Genomic DNA, 14,306 nt, shown 5'->3' with positions numbered 1-14,306 from the left:
TCCAGTGGGGGCGCTGACTTTGTGAGCCTAAATGCACTTGCACTCCAGCCCTCCTAGCAGATCAGTTTCCAAATAACATTCCCTTTGCTTCTATGGGAGAAAGGACTCCCATTTGCGAGGAGTGCTGCACTTTTGCTGAGGAAGAGGCTAAGCCCACACTATCCAGGACGGCGAAAGCAGCTCTGGGAGCGGGAGCCTCAAACATCAGTCCTGCAAACGAGCTCACCCCCCGCTCCCCAGTGGAGCCCTTGTTCTTCCCATTTGCAGAGGAAGAAACAAGACTTCCCCATGTCAGGCCTGTCTGACCAAGGCTAAGAGGACCAGAGAACCCGAGTCCGAGTTCAAGAGTGCTCCTCACATCCATGACCATACGTGGCCCAGCGAGCTGAAGGAAGACGAGCAGCACACCGGGAAGGAGGCTCTCGGGAGCTCGAGGCCACTTGGGGTCAGGCCAGGGCACTCAGCTGCCGGGAAGATTTCTCACCTCAGGTCTGCTTCCTATAAAGCCCTTGCCCCCAGAGCCTGCCTGGCTGTGACTTACCCCCTGGGCACAGCTGACTGCTGCAGACACCACGAAGGAACCAGGGAGGTACCATGGATCCCCTAGCAGACAACCTGACAAAGGTTCCTTCCACTGAGAGGTTGGGCAACAGCTTTAGGGAAGCAGAAGATGGAGTCCTTGGCTTTTTGCCCCTTCTGAGTCAGCCCCATATACTCTCCAGCCACTGAGCTGCAGACCTGCCCTTCCTTCTCTGGCTGGAATCTTATTTGGAGCTCCCTAAAGACCACCTTAAAAATGGCAAAAGGCTGGGGTGCCTGGGTGGCTCAGTCAGTTAAGCATCCAACTTTGGCTCATGTCATGATCTCACAGTTTGTGTGTTTGAGCTCCATGTCGGGCTCTGGGCTGACAACTCAGAGACTGGAGCCTGCTTCGAATTCTGTGTCTCTCTTTCTCTCTGCCCCTACCCTGCTCATGCCTCTGTCTCTCTCTTTCTCTCTCAAAAGTAAATAAACACTAAAAAAAAATTTTTTTTAATGGGGAAAGGCAGGTCCTTGAAGATTCTCTTGAAAATCCTGCCCCCACCACCGTTTAATGGGCCTCCACAGTGTGCAAGGTACTATCCCAGACCCAATGGGGTGGCATCTCCCTGGGAGCTTTCAGTCCAGGGAGGGGAGAGGCCGCACAGAGGAAGTGACACGATCCCAGAGAAGTAAGTCAATGAACAGGTCAAGAGCAGCCGTGTGTGTTCAGAGCGACGTTCGCGAGCACGGAGAATGGCCGCAGCAAGGCTGCCAGATGTTGCTGTGTGGGCAGGAGGGAGAACAACGGGCTAACCAGAGTCCTGCACTGTCTCAAAGGCACTGTGTGTCCAGACACAGGAGACACAATGGGACAAGGCACTGACATAAGGCACCAGCCCAGATGGATGGGGTGCCAGTCAGGCTGGAACTGAAATGATGGAGATGAGCACAGACGGCGAGCAGCTGGTCTGCAGGGCCACCAGAAGGAGTCCACTTTGGGCAAGGATGAAGGTATGAGGAGTTCCACAAAACTGTAGTAAGGAGGGCATATTCAGGTGTGCACTGTGTGTGGTGGCGGGGGGGGGGGGGGGGCGGGTGTTGGGGACTGGGAATTTCCAGGAGGGCTGGATCATTGGGCTCAAAGGGAGGACAAAGATTTAGAATCATTGAGTAGAAAAGTATCTTAGAAACGATCTCATACAACATCATATCTAATCTTACAATCCCAAACACAAAATCCCTGATCAATAAATATCAGTTTTTACTTAAACCCCAGAAGTGATGAAGAGCTCACTACCTCCCAAGATAGCCTATTCATCTGCTAGATGGCACTAGCAGTTAGAAAGTTCCTCCCAGGGGCACCTGAGTGGCTCAGTTGGTTAAGTTTTCAACTCTTGATCTCAGCTCAGGTCATGATCTCACAGTTACTGAGTTCATGCCCTGCACTGGGCTCTGCACAAATGGTGTAGAGCCTGCTTGGGCTTCTGTCTCTCCTTCTCTCTGCCCCTCCCCTGCTTGTACTCACTCTCTCTCAAGATAAATAGAAAGAAAGAAAGAAAGAAAGAAAGAAAGAAAGAAAGAAAGAAAGAAAGAAAGAAAGAAAGAAAGAAAGAAAGAGAAAGAAAGAAAGAAAGAAAAGAAAGACAGACAAGATAAGACAAGTTCTTCCTGGAACTGGATCCACATCCAATCTTCTGGAATCCCCTCATCCATGGGTCCTAGGTTTGGCCCTCTGAAGCTACAGGACATGTTTAAGCCTTCTTCTTCCCCATCAATCCTGCACATGTTAGAAAACAATTATCGTGTCCCCCTTACCACTCCATAAAAGCAATTCTAGGACAAAACGAACATTCCTAAATCCTTCATCCAACTCCCACGTGGTATAGCGTCCAGCACCTTAGTCGCCCTTCTCTGGATGAATTCAGATTTGCCAGTGTCCCGACCAGAATTAACAAACCCCAACACTACAGATGTGGTGGAAGCTCCACAGAGCACAAAGAGAGTCTGAATTCCATACCCACTGAGATAGTGTTCTTCTTAGATAGTTAGCTTACAGTTTCTTTCATTTCTCATTCACTCATGCAATCAACAAATGTGAGCTGCCTACTATATGCCAGGCACTGGACTATGTACCAGGGAAATACTACATTTTCTTTGACAACAAGAAAATACCATCTCATCTTTGTGTTCAGGGAGACAGCCTACTTAGAGAGATAACAGACCCAGATAAAATTATGAGGAAAAGAATATCCTGCTTATGGGGTCTCATAAGAGTGCTGACTAGAGACACATTCCTCAGTGGGGAAGGAAGTGATGCCCGAGTCTTCCAATAATGCTGGACTTTGGTTTACCACCATGGTGAAGTCATGCAGACTGGCTCTACCCTCCCACTTTAAGCAGCTAGAAATCTGAACAGAATACATGAGACAATTCCTTCAGATATGAGACAACAGGCCGCACAGGACTGTAATCCCTGAGAAGAGGAAAACGTAAGAGTGAGTCCTATGGTTACCCAGCTGACTGCCTGGAGGTGGTTTACACACAGCTGCACAGGAGAAGGAATACAAATGGAGTCCAGTGGGGCACCTGGGTGGCTCAGTCAGTTGAGCATCCGACTTCGGCTCAGGTCATGATCTCACAGTCTGTGAGTTCAAGCCCCGCATCAGGCTCTGTGCTGACAGCTCAGAGCCTGGAGCCTGCTTCAGATTCTGTGTCTCCCTCTCTCTCTACCCCTCCCCCACTTGTGCTCGCTCTCTCTCTCTCTCTCTCTCTCTCTCTCTCTCTCTCTGTCTCTCAAAAATAAACACTAAAAAAAAATTTTTTTTTAACACACAAATGGAGTCCAGTGGTCTCACCAAGCTGAAGAGACAGAAATCAGAGTTCATGGAGCTAGAATTGAAGGTAGAATAGTAGAGACGAAGGGCTGTGCAGACAGGGTGCTCTAGGAATGTGCAGAAGAGTCTCCTTGACTCTCTGGCTAATCCACACATGTGTGAAGTGAGCTCCACAAGACTGGGAAGAGAACCAATGGAAAGCAATAGGCCAAATGATTGTAGCACACAGGGCCAAAAAGAGGTCACATTCCCCCCTGGAGAGTAGAGAGACCTCACTATACCCAGGGCACTGGGCAGAGTCCTCAGAAGGGTGGTGCCTTAGTAGTGAAGCTAAATTAGCCCTGGACTAAAAGCTGCTCTGGATCCACCCTCACAAAGCTTAAAGACAAGCCTCAAATATTAAACTGATCCCAAGCAATTGAAATGCATGCCAAAATAAAGTCCAATACTATTTAAAGAAATATAATGAAATCCAGCAACATTAAATCTACAATGTCTGGCACTCAATCAAAAATTAGCAAGCATTCAAAGAAGCAGAAAGATATGACCCATAACCAGGAGAAAAATCAACTAATAGAACAGACCCAAAGATGACAAAGATGATGACACCAGCAGACACAGATGAAAAGCAGCGATTGTAAGTATGCTCCATATGCTCCAGAATGTAGAGGGAAACATACACATGATAAAAAGAGAAAAGATATAAAAAGACACATATCGAACTTCTAGAGATGAAAAAGATAGCATCTGAAATAAACGGTACACTGGATAGAAAAATTTAACATCAGATTAGACCCTGCAGAAGAAAATAACATTGTACCTGAAGACATAACAATAGAAATTATCTCAGATGAAGCACACAAAGAAAAAAGACTGAAAAAAATTAATAGAGCATCAGAAACCTATAGGACAATATCCAAGAGGCTAATAGTCATGTAACTAAAGTTCTAGAAAGACAACAGAGAGAAGGGGGAACAGAAAAATTCTTGAAGAAATAATGGCTGAACAAATTTTCCTACCTGCTAAAACAATGCAGATAAGAGAAAACACAATGCAGGGTGGGAGGGGCATTTCAAGCAAGTAGACCACACCGGGAACAATGAGAAATGAGAGCTTGCATGGTGGGAGAGGGAGGAAAGGCTACAGGTAATTTAGCCTTACAGAAACACAAGAGGCAAAGTGGCTCCAAGGGGGAAGCAGTAAGGCTGGCCAGGGGCAGGTGCAGACCTCATCTTGTTGGCCAAGGGATGATCACCTCATCCTGGACAAGGGCAACTGATTTTTTAAACCTAATGTCAGATTTTACAGTTTTCTTGAGCAGAAGTGTCCAGAGAACAGAAGAGAGGTTTGGGGCCCAGCTGTGACATCTGAGCCTTCAGCCTGCCCCCCATGGGGATGACCAGCTGAGATGCCCACCCTTGGACCCCATATGGAACAAAGAGCAGAGGCAACACAAACACCCCGCCCCCATCTGAGAAAGTTTTTCCTCCCTACAACCCCCGAAATCAGATCATTCTTAAGCCAGAAAGGACCTCAGGGATCAGAGACTCCTCATTTTACAGATAAAAAACTAAACTAAACTAAACTAAACTAAACTAAACTAAAGCCTAGAGAAGTAATGTGACTGGTCCAGGACAAGCCAGGTGTCCTGCCTCCTGGTAGCCTGCTCTGTCTACTGACCCACTCTGTCTGTTACAGTTCCACCCGCCCCTCCAGAACTATGGACTGGTCTGGATGATGCTTCTGAGTCTGAATGTCTACACACAGTCGTCTCTACATGTCCAATCTAGCTCCTTCAGGACAAGGGCAGATTCCTGAACTTCTGTAGGATAGATACTCAGTACACATCTCCCTCCCGTACACTGAGCAAAAGTGACTCTGGACCTGGCTCTGGGGAAGAAAGGAGGCAGTAAGCCTCCCTGAGAATCCAAGGCCACAGCTGCCCCAAGCCTGCCTAAGTCTGAGAGGGACAGAGAAACAGAAAGAGGCAGTTAGAGAGACCCAGGAAGCTGGACCCACTGACCCTGGCCATGGGAGCTCCCAGGCGACTCCCCAAGAGGCCGGGATGGTCTAGTGGGAGGAGCGACATTCCTCTGGCCTCTAAATCCTTCTCTCTTATCAGATTGGCACTGAGCCAGGCACTGAGCTTGCCACCTCCTCCACCCCAGGGGAGGAAGAGGAAATGGTCTTAACTCTCCTTCTCTACCCCTCCCCATACCAGCACCCACTTCTAGCCCCAACTTCACTGTGGGCTCTGGGTTGGGCGGCACCTCTTTACAGAGGTTAAGAATGAACAAATTCTTGGGCTATTCCTGGAGCCTTGATTTTTATCATCCTTCCATTCTGGTCAATTCTGAGAGGCCAGCGGCCGGGAATGCCAGAGAGATCTGAGCCCGGCCCACCAAACCCAAAATAACCCCACACGTGCCTCCCTCAAGTCCTCACGGATTTGGCCATTTGGGGTGCATGTTTTCCTAAAAAGCTGCCCTCAGGCCCTGCAAGGTCACCTCACACACAGGGTGCTCGGAACTCAAGAGGCATCCTTGGGTGAACTGAGGAAGATGGGAGCAGGTGTGGGGGTGGGGATGGAATAAAATAGAATCCGGGGTCAGCATCTAGAAAGTCTGGCTCCAGCTTCCTCTGCTCAAAAGAACCTGGGAAAACCAGCCTCAGTTTCCTCCACTGTGAAATTTTTGAGCAGGGCTCCCTGTTCACCCCTCCTCGGGAAAGGGAAGGTTAAGTCTCTCAGGCAGAGCCACGGCTCCTTCAGTGAGGAGCTCCTGATCTACAAGTCCTGCCCCTCCCCAGAGACATTTCAACCCCTGCGATTATGAAGATGGATGGTTTATTTTTTAATTTTTTTAATGTTTATTTTTGAGAGAGAGAGAGAGAGAGAGAGAGAGAGGGAGAGAGAGACAGTGTGAGTGGGGGAGGGGCAGAGAGAGAGGGAGACACAGAATCCAAAGCAGGCTCCAGGTTCCGAGCTGTCAGCACAGAGCCCGACACGGGACTTGAACCCACAAACTGTGAGATCATGACCTGAGCCGAAGTTGGACACTCAACCGACTGAGCCACCAGGTGCCCAAAGATGGATGATTTTAAATCAAGCAAGAGCTCTAAATGTCCAGGGGAATCAGCTAGATTAGGGATACATTTCTTTTTATATCACAAATGCAGTATTTGTTCCGTTCATTCAAAAAATATTTGAGTGCCCACCTGGTTGGTACCAGACAATGAGAAAACAGGCAAAGTGTCAGTGGAGGGGACAATCAAGGGCTCTGCTCCTCAGAAGGAAGGAAGAACCAGAGATCGAGTGGAGCCGTTAGAAATGTCCTTGCCCATCAGAAAAGAGCCGTGGAGGCTGCAGAAGTCCTGAGTCCGAGTCCGTCCCCTGACAGCACTAACCCTACTTGGAACCTGGGGGATGGGGGGTGGTGGCCGCAGGGGCTATGGAGATCAGTCCCCTAGCCCACTGGGACCACTGGGTTTACAATGTGGCAGCATCTAATGCTTTAGTCCCTGGGGTGGGGACCAAAGAAGAAAGGCCCTGCAGAGTCTGAAGAATCACCTCCTACTTCCCCTCTGCTCCAGAGTCAGGGTGGCCATGCTCCCGCACCCCAGCCCATAAAGAAAGGGTCAATCAAGCAAGGCTTCCTGCCTGTGCTGATCAACATTCGCCCCAGAGCCAGCTGCACTGAGGGCCCAGGAAACCAGATTGCCAGCCATCGCCCAGAACTGGGGACAATTCTGTGCTGTAACCAGGTCCTACAATCAGTATTAGCATCCCAAAAGCCAGCGGCCCCAGAAGCATTCCCAGAGAGAAGAAAATGTGTCCAATTCAGGTCCTCCAACTCCGGGACTCTGCTGTCCCACATGCATCGGGCTTAACTGGAATGTCAGAACAGGAGTGGTGTGGAGAGAGAGGCCCACTCTGCCTGATATTCCAGCCCCCAGTGTCCAAGCCAGAGTGGGCTTGAAGCATCCACCCAGCCTGCATCCACCCAGCTTGAAGCATCCACCAGCCCCAGGCATGGTGGCACCCATTGTTAACCTCCCCATCAGCCAGTAGAGTGTGGCCCCTCTGGGGAAGTCACACCCATGTTTCAGAAAGGCAGCTGCTGCTGTTTTCTTGAAGAACAGTCCTCAGAGCCCAAGACCTAGTCCACTGAGCATCCCCAGGGGACATCCATCCCTCTCCTACAGGGACACCTGAACTTGTTAAACCACCGAGGGGCATTTGGATAAGAAGTGAGGAAGGTGGATGCTGGAGGTGAGGTAACATCACTTTTATTCCACATGAGGTGTGGGTATAAAGCAGGGAGACTTTGGCTGGGGCAAGGCAGGCATCTCCTTTCAGCCCTACATAAAGGGCTCTGGCTGCATCTACAGCAACCTCTTCCCTTCCTGGCTGGCCTTCAGAGCCCACTCCTGAGGGCTGTGGATGTGGCAGGACCAAGCCCTGGTTGGGGGGGGGGGGGGCGGGGAATGGGAAAACCCACATAAAACACACAAGAAAGTTGGTAGCCAAGAACAGAAAGGGTTGGGGACTCACCTAACCCTGCATCAGTGAAATCAATCTCTCTCTCTCTCCCTCTCCCTCTCTCTTTTAATAAAGCATTGCGCATAATTTATACCCTATTCAAATAGTTTTTTCTTTTTTTATTGAAGTATAAGTGAGACACATTGCATTAGTTTCAGGTGTACAACATAATAATTCTACATTTGAATACATTGCTAAATGATCACCACAATAAGTCTATCTACCATCTGTCACCATACAAATTTACAAACATTGTTTTTCTTGATAGGAACCTTTAAGATTTTTCCTAACAACTTTCAGTTTTGCAATACAATATTATTGACTGCAATCCTCATGCTGTATGTTACATCCCCATGACTTACTTATTTTACAAGTGGAAGTTTTGTTTTTGGTTTTGGGTTTTTGTTTTGTTTTAAAGTTTATTTATTTTGAGAGAGAGAGCATGTGGGAGTGGCAAACAGAGAGAAGGAAAGAAAGAAAATCCCAAGCAAGCTCCACACTGTCAGCGCAGAGACCGATGTAGGACTCGAACTCATGAGCCATAAGATCATGACCTCAAATCAAGAGTAGGACACTTAACCTACTGAGCCATCTAGGTGCCCCTATGAGTGGAAGTTTGTACCTCTTGATCCCCTTCACCCATTTTGCCCAACCCACATACCCCTTCTCCTCTGGCAACCAATTGTTTTAGATTCCAGATATAAGTGAAATCATAAGGTATTGTTCTTTGTCTGACTTACTTCACTAAGCATAATACTCTCAAGTTCCATCCATGTTGTTGCAAATGGCAAGACTGCATCTTCTTTATGGTTGAGCAGTAAGTATTCCATAATATGTGTATACCACATCTTCTTTATCCATTCATCCATTGATAGATATTTAGGTTGTTTCCATATCTTGGCTATTATAAATAATGCTGCAATGAACATAGGAGCGTATATATCTTTTCAAATGAGCATCTTCATTTTCTTTGAATAAATACCCAGAAGTGGAATTACTAAATCATATGGCAGCTCTATTTTTAATTTTTTTAAGAATTCCTATACTGTTCTTTTTTAAAAAATTTTTTGTAACGTTTATTTATTAAGGGACAGAGAGAGACAGAGCATGAGCATGGGAGGGGCAGAGAGAGAGGGAGACATAGAATCTGAAGTAGGCTCCAAGCTCCAGCTGCCAGCACAGAGCCCGACGTGGGGCTCAAACTCACGAACTGCGAGGTCATGACCTGAGCCAAGCAAGGTCGGACACTTAACTGACTGAGCCACCCAGGCGCCCCAAGAATTCCTATACTGTTTTCCACAGTAGCTGCACCAACAGTGCCCAAGGATTCCCTTTTCTCCACATCCTTCCCAACACTTGTTATTTTGTCTTTTTGATAATTCTAACAGGTGTGAGGTGATATCTCATTGTGATTTGATTTGTATTTCCCTGACGATGACCGAGGTTGAGCACCTTTTCATGTGCCTGTTGGCCATCTCTATGTCTTCTTTGGAAAAATATCTATTCAGATCCTCTGCCCATTTGTTAATCAAATTGTTTACATTATTGTTATTGAGTTATAGGAGTTCTTTCTATATTTTGGGTATTAACCCCTTATCAAATATATGATTTGCAAGTATATTCTCCTATGCTGCCTTTTTATTTTGTTGATGGTTTCCTTCACTGTACAGAAGCTTTTTAGTTTGATGCAGTTACATTTGTTTATTTTTGCTTGTGTTGCCATTGCTTCTGGATTCAGATACAAAAAGATATCACTAAAAACAGTGTCAGAGAGCTTACTACCTATCCTTTCTTCAGACAGTTTTATGGTTTCTGGTCTTATATTCAAGTCTTTAACCCATTTTGAGCTAATTTTTGCATATGGTGTAAGATGCCAATCCAATATCGTTCTTTTGCACATGGCTGTCTAGTTTTCCCAACATTTATTGAAGAGACTGTCCTTTCCTTATGGTATGTTTTTGCCTCCTCTGTTGTAAGTTAATTGACCATATATGCGTGGTTTGATTTCTGAGCTCTCTACCCTGTTGCACTAATCTTTGTATCTGTTTTTATGCCAATACCATACTATTTTGTTTACTATGGCTTTATAATATAGCTTGAAATCAGGGAGCATGATGCCTCCAGCTTTGTTCCTCTTTCTCAGGGTTGCTTTGGCTATTTGGGATCTTTTGTGGTTCCATATAAGTCTTAGGATTGTTTGTTCTATTCCTATGAAAAACACCATCAGAATTTTGATAGGAATTTTGATAGTCTGAATCTGTAGACTGCTTTGGAAAATATGGACATTTTAACAATATGAATTCTTCCAACCCATGAGCACAAAATATCTTTCCATTTATTCGTGTCTACAATTTCTTTCATCAATGTAATAGTTATCAGTGTACACGTCTTTCACGTCCTTGGTTAACTTTAATCCTAGGTATTTTGTTCTTTTTGGTGTGATTTGAAATGGGAATGTTTCCTTTTTTTTATTGTTTTTTTTCCCCAATTTTTATTTTATTTTTGAGAGAGACAGAGCACGAGCAGGGGAGGGGCAGAGAGAGAGACACAGAATACAAAGCAGGCTCCAGGCTCCAAGCTGCCAGCACAGAGCCTGATGCAGGGCTTGAACCCACAAACCACAAGATCATGACCTAAGCCGAAGTCAGACACTCAACCGACTGAGTCACCCCAGGTGCCCCATGAAATGGGAATGTTTTCTTAATTTCTCTTTCCTATAGTTCATTCTTAGCGTATAAAAAAACAACAACATGTTTTTATATATGGGTCTTGTACCTACCCTCCAACTATATCAAACTCATATATTAGTTCTAACAGTTTTTTGGTGGAATCGTTCAGATTTTCTAAATATAAAATCATCTCCACTAACATTGACAGTTTTACTTCTTTCTTTCTAATTTGGATGATTTTTATTACTTTTCCCTGCCTAATTGCTCTGGCCAGAACTTCTAATACTAAGTTGAATGAAAGTTAAAAGAGTGGGCATCCTTTTCTTGTTCCAGATTTTAAGAGAAAAGCTTTCAGTTTTTTTGTCATTGAGTATGATGTCAGCTGGAGGCTTGTCACTTATGGCCTTTATCATGTTGAGGTACGTTCCATCTATACCCGCTTTGTTGAGAGCTTTTATTGCAAATGGATGGTGAATTTGTCAAATGCTTTTTCTGCATCTATTGAAATGATCATATGATTTTTGTCCTTCATTTTGTTAATGTAGCATTGACTGGTTTGAAAATGTTAAACCATCCTTGCATCCCTGGAATAAATCCCACTTTATCATGGTATATGATGCTTTTAATGTATTATTAAGTTTACTTTGCTAATATTTTGCTGAGAAATTTTTCACATATGTCCATCAGGGACATTGGCCTGTAGTTTTCTAAATTTTTTTAAATATTTATTTATTTTTGAGAGAGACAGAGACAGAGACAGAGCGTGAGTGGGGGAGAAACAGAGAGGGAGACACAGAATCTGAAGCAGGATCCAGGTTCTGAGCTTGTCAACACAGAGCCTGACACAGGGCTCAAACTCACAAACTGCAAATCATGAATTGAGCCAAAGTCAGACATTTAACCAACTGAGCCACCCAGGCACCCCTTGGCCTATAATTTTCCTTTTTTGTGGTGTCCTTATCTGGTTTTGGTATCAGAGTAACACTGGACTCATTAAAATGAGTTTGGAAGCATTCCCTCTCTTCAGTTTTTTGGAAGAGCTTGAGAAAAGGATAGGTATTAAGACTTCTTTGAATGTTTGACAGAACTCACCAGGGAAGCCTTGACTTTTTGTTTGTTGGAAAGTTTTTGATTACTGATTCAACTTCCTTAGTAATCTATTCAGATTTTTTATGATTCATGAATCCGTCTTGGAAGATCATATGTTTCTAGGAACTTATCCATTTCTTCTAGGCTGTCCAGTTTGTTGGCACATAATTGTTTGTAGTAGTCTCTTACAATCCCTTGTATTTCTTTGGTATTGGTTATAACCTCTCCTCTCTTATTTCTGATTTTATTTATTTGAGCCATCTCTTTTTTTTCTTAGTGAGCCTAGCTACAAGTTTGCCAACTCTGTTAATCTTTTCAAAGAACCAACTCTTAGTTTCACTGATCTTTTCTATTATCTTTGTAGTCTTTATTTCAATTATTTCCAGTCTGATCTTTATTATTTCCTTCCTTCTACAATTTGGGGCTTCATTTATTCTTCTTTTTCGAGCTTCCTTAGGTATAAAGTTAGACTATTTGAGATTTTTCTTATTTCTTGAGGTAGACATTTATCACTATGACTGTACCTCTTAGAACTACTTTTGCTGGGGCGCCCGGGTGGCTCAGTCGGTTAAGCTTCTGACTTCGGCTCAGGTCATGATCTTGCGGTTCATGAGTTCGAGCCCTGCGCCAGGCTCTGTGCTGACAGCTCAGAGTCTGAAGCCTATTTCGGATTCTGTGTTTCCCTCTCTCTCTCTGCCTCTCCCCTGTTCACGTTCTGTCTCTCTCTCTCTCTCTCTCTCTCAAAAATAAGTAAACATTAAAAAAAAAAACTACTTTTGCTGCATCTCATAGATTTTGGTATGTTGTAGTTCCATTTTCATTTGTCTCAAGTAAATTTTTTATTTCTTCTTTGATTTCTTCATTCACCCACTGTTTGTTCAATAGCATGTTGCATAATCCCCATATATTTGTGATTTTTCTTTCTTTTTTTTTTTGAGTTTATTTATTTTGAGAAAGAGACAGAGAGTGAGTGAGTGGGAGAGAAGCAGAGGGAGAGACAGACTCCCAAGCAGACTTTGTGCTCTCAGTGCAAGCCTAACACAGGGCTTGAACTCACAAACCTTGAGATCATAACTGGAACCGAGATCAAGAGTCAGACACTTAACCAACTGAGCCACCCAGCACCCCTCTAACTTTCTTTTTGTAATTGATTCCTAGTTTTATACCATTGTGGTTGGAAAAGAGTCTTGATATAACTTGAATCTTCTTAAACTTATTGAGACTTGTTTTATGGCTTAACATGTGACATATACTGGAGATGTTCTATGTGCACTCCAAAAGAATGTGTATTCTGATGCTTTTAGATGTAAAGTTCTATACATATCTATTAAGTCTATGTGGTCTAATATATCATTTAAAGCCAATGTTTCCTTATTGATTTTGGTCTGGATGATCTATTCATTGATGTAAGTGAGGTATGAAATCCCCTACTATTATTCTAATGCTGTCAATTTGTCCCTTTAGGTCACTTAATATATGCTTTGTGTATTTAGATCCTTCTATGTTGGGTGCATAAATATTTACAAATGGTATATCTTCTTGCTGGATTTACCCCTTTATCATTATGTAGTTTCCATCTTTGTCTTTTATTACAATCTTTTTTTTTTTTTTGAAAGAGATTAGAGACAGCATGAGTGGGGAGGGGCAGAGAGAGGGAGAGAGATTCCCAAACAAGCTCCGCACTTCCAGCCCAGGGCCCAATGTGAGGCTCAAACCCACGAACCATGAGATCATGACCTGAGCCAAATCAAGAGTTGGACGCTTAACTGACTGAGCCACCCAGTCGCCCCTACAATCTTTGTTTAAGAGTCTATTTTTCTGATGTCAGTAAAACTACCCCTGCTTTCTTTTGGTTTCCATTTTCATGAAACATCTTTCTCCATCCCTTCACTTTCAGCCTCTATGTGTCCTACTATCTAAAGTGAGTCTCCTGTAGGTAGCTCATAGTGGAATACTGGGTTTGTTTGTTTGTTTGTTTGTTTGTTTGTTTTAATCCATTCAGCCACTCTATGTCTTGATTGGAGAATTTATCCAATTATTTATATTCTGTGTAGAATTTAAGGTATGCACTTGTTGACATTTTGTAGTTTTTGTTTATGGTTTATTGTTTGTTTTGTAGCTCCTCTCTGTTCCTTTCTTCTTTTCTTGGCTTCTTCCCTTGTGGTTTGATGACTTTCTACAGTGTTGTGCTTATGTTCCTTTCTCATTATCTTTTGCATATCTATTATGAGTTTTTGCTTTGTGCTTACCATGAGGCTCATATTTAACAGCCCATATACATAGGAATCTATTTTAGGTTGATAGCAGGTTGTTTGAATGCATTCTAAAACTCTATGCTTTTACTCCACCCTGAACATTTTTTATTTTTAATATCACATTTCACATCTTTTTCATGTCTATCCTTTAACTAATTATAGTAGTTACATTATTTTTAATACTTTTATCTTTTAACTTTAATACTAGCTTTATAAGTGATTAGTCCAACACCTTTACTAAATAGTTGCCTTTCCTGGTTACCATTCATATGCTTTCTTGTTACTAATTAGTCCCCATTCTTTTTAGCTTTAACATTTCACGTAGGGACAGTTTAGTGCTGATGAACTCCTGTAGCTTTCAGAAAGCTCTTTATCTCTTTTTCAATTGTGAATGATA

The 14,306-nt window shown here is 43.8% G+C and overlaps 1 protein-coding gene across 1 annotated transcript in view; it reads right to left on the bottom strand.

Moving 5' to 3' along the window:
* The window catches only part of TSPAN9 (tetraspanin 9), a 204,580-nt gene that overhangs the window by 175,007 nt on the left and 15,267 nt on the right, over nucleotides 1-14,306 (bottom strand). The window lies entirely within an intron of this gene.

This window comes from Prionailurus bengalensis, chromosome B4, assembly GCF_016509475.1.
Source record: "Prionailurus bengalensis isolate Pbe53 chromosome B4, Fcat_Pben_1.1_paternal_pri, whole genome shotgun sequence".
Taxonomy (NCBI): Eukaryota; Metazoa; Chordata; class Mammalia; order Carnivora; family Felidae; genus Prionailurus; species Prionailurus bengalensis.
The sequence above is the reverse complement of the archived record's forward strand: the minus strand, read 5'-3'. Positions and strand labels throughout refer to the sequence as shown.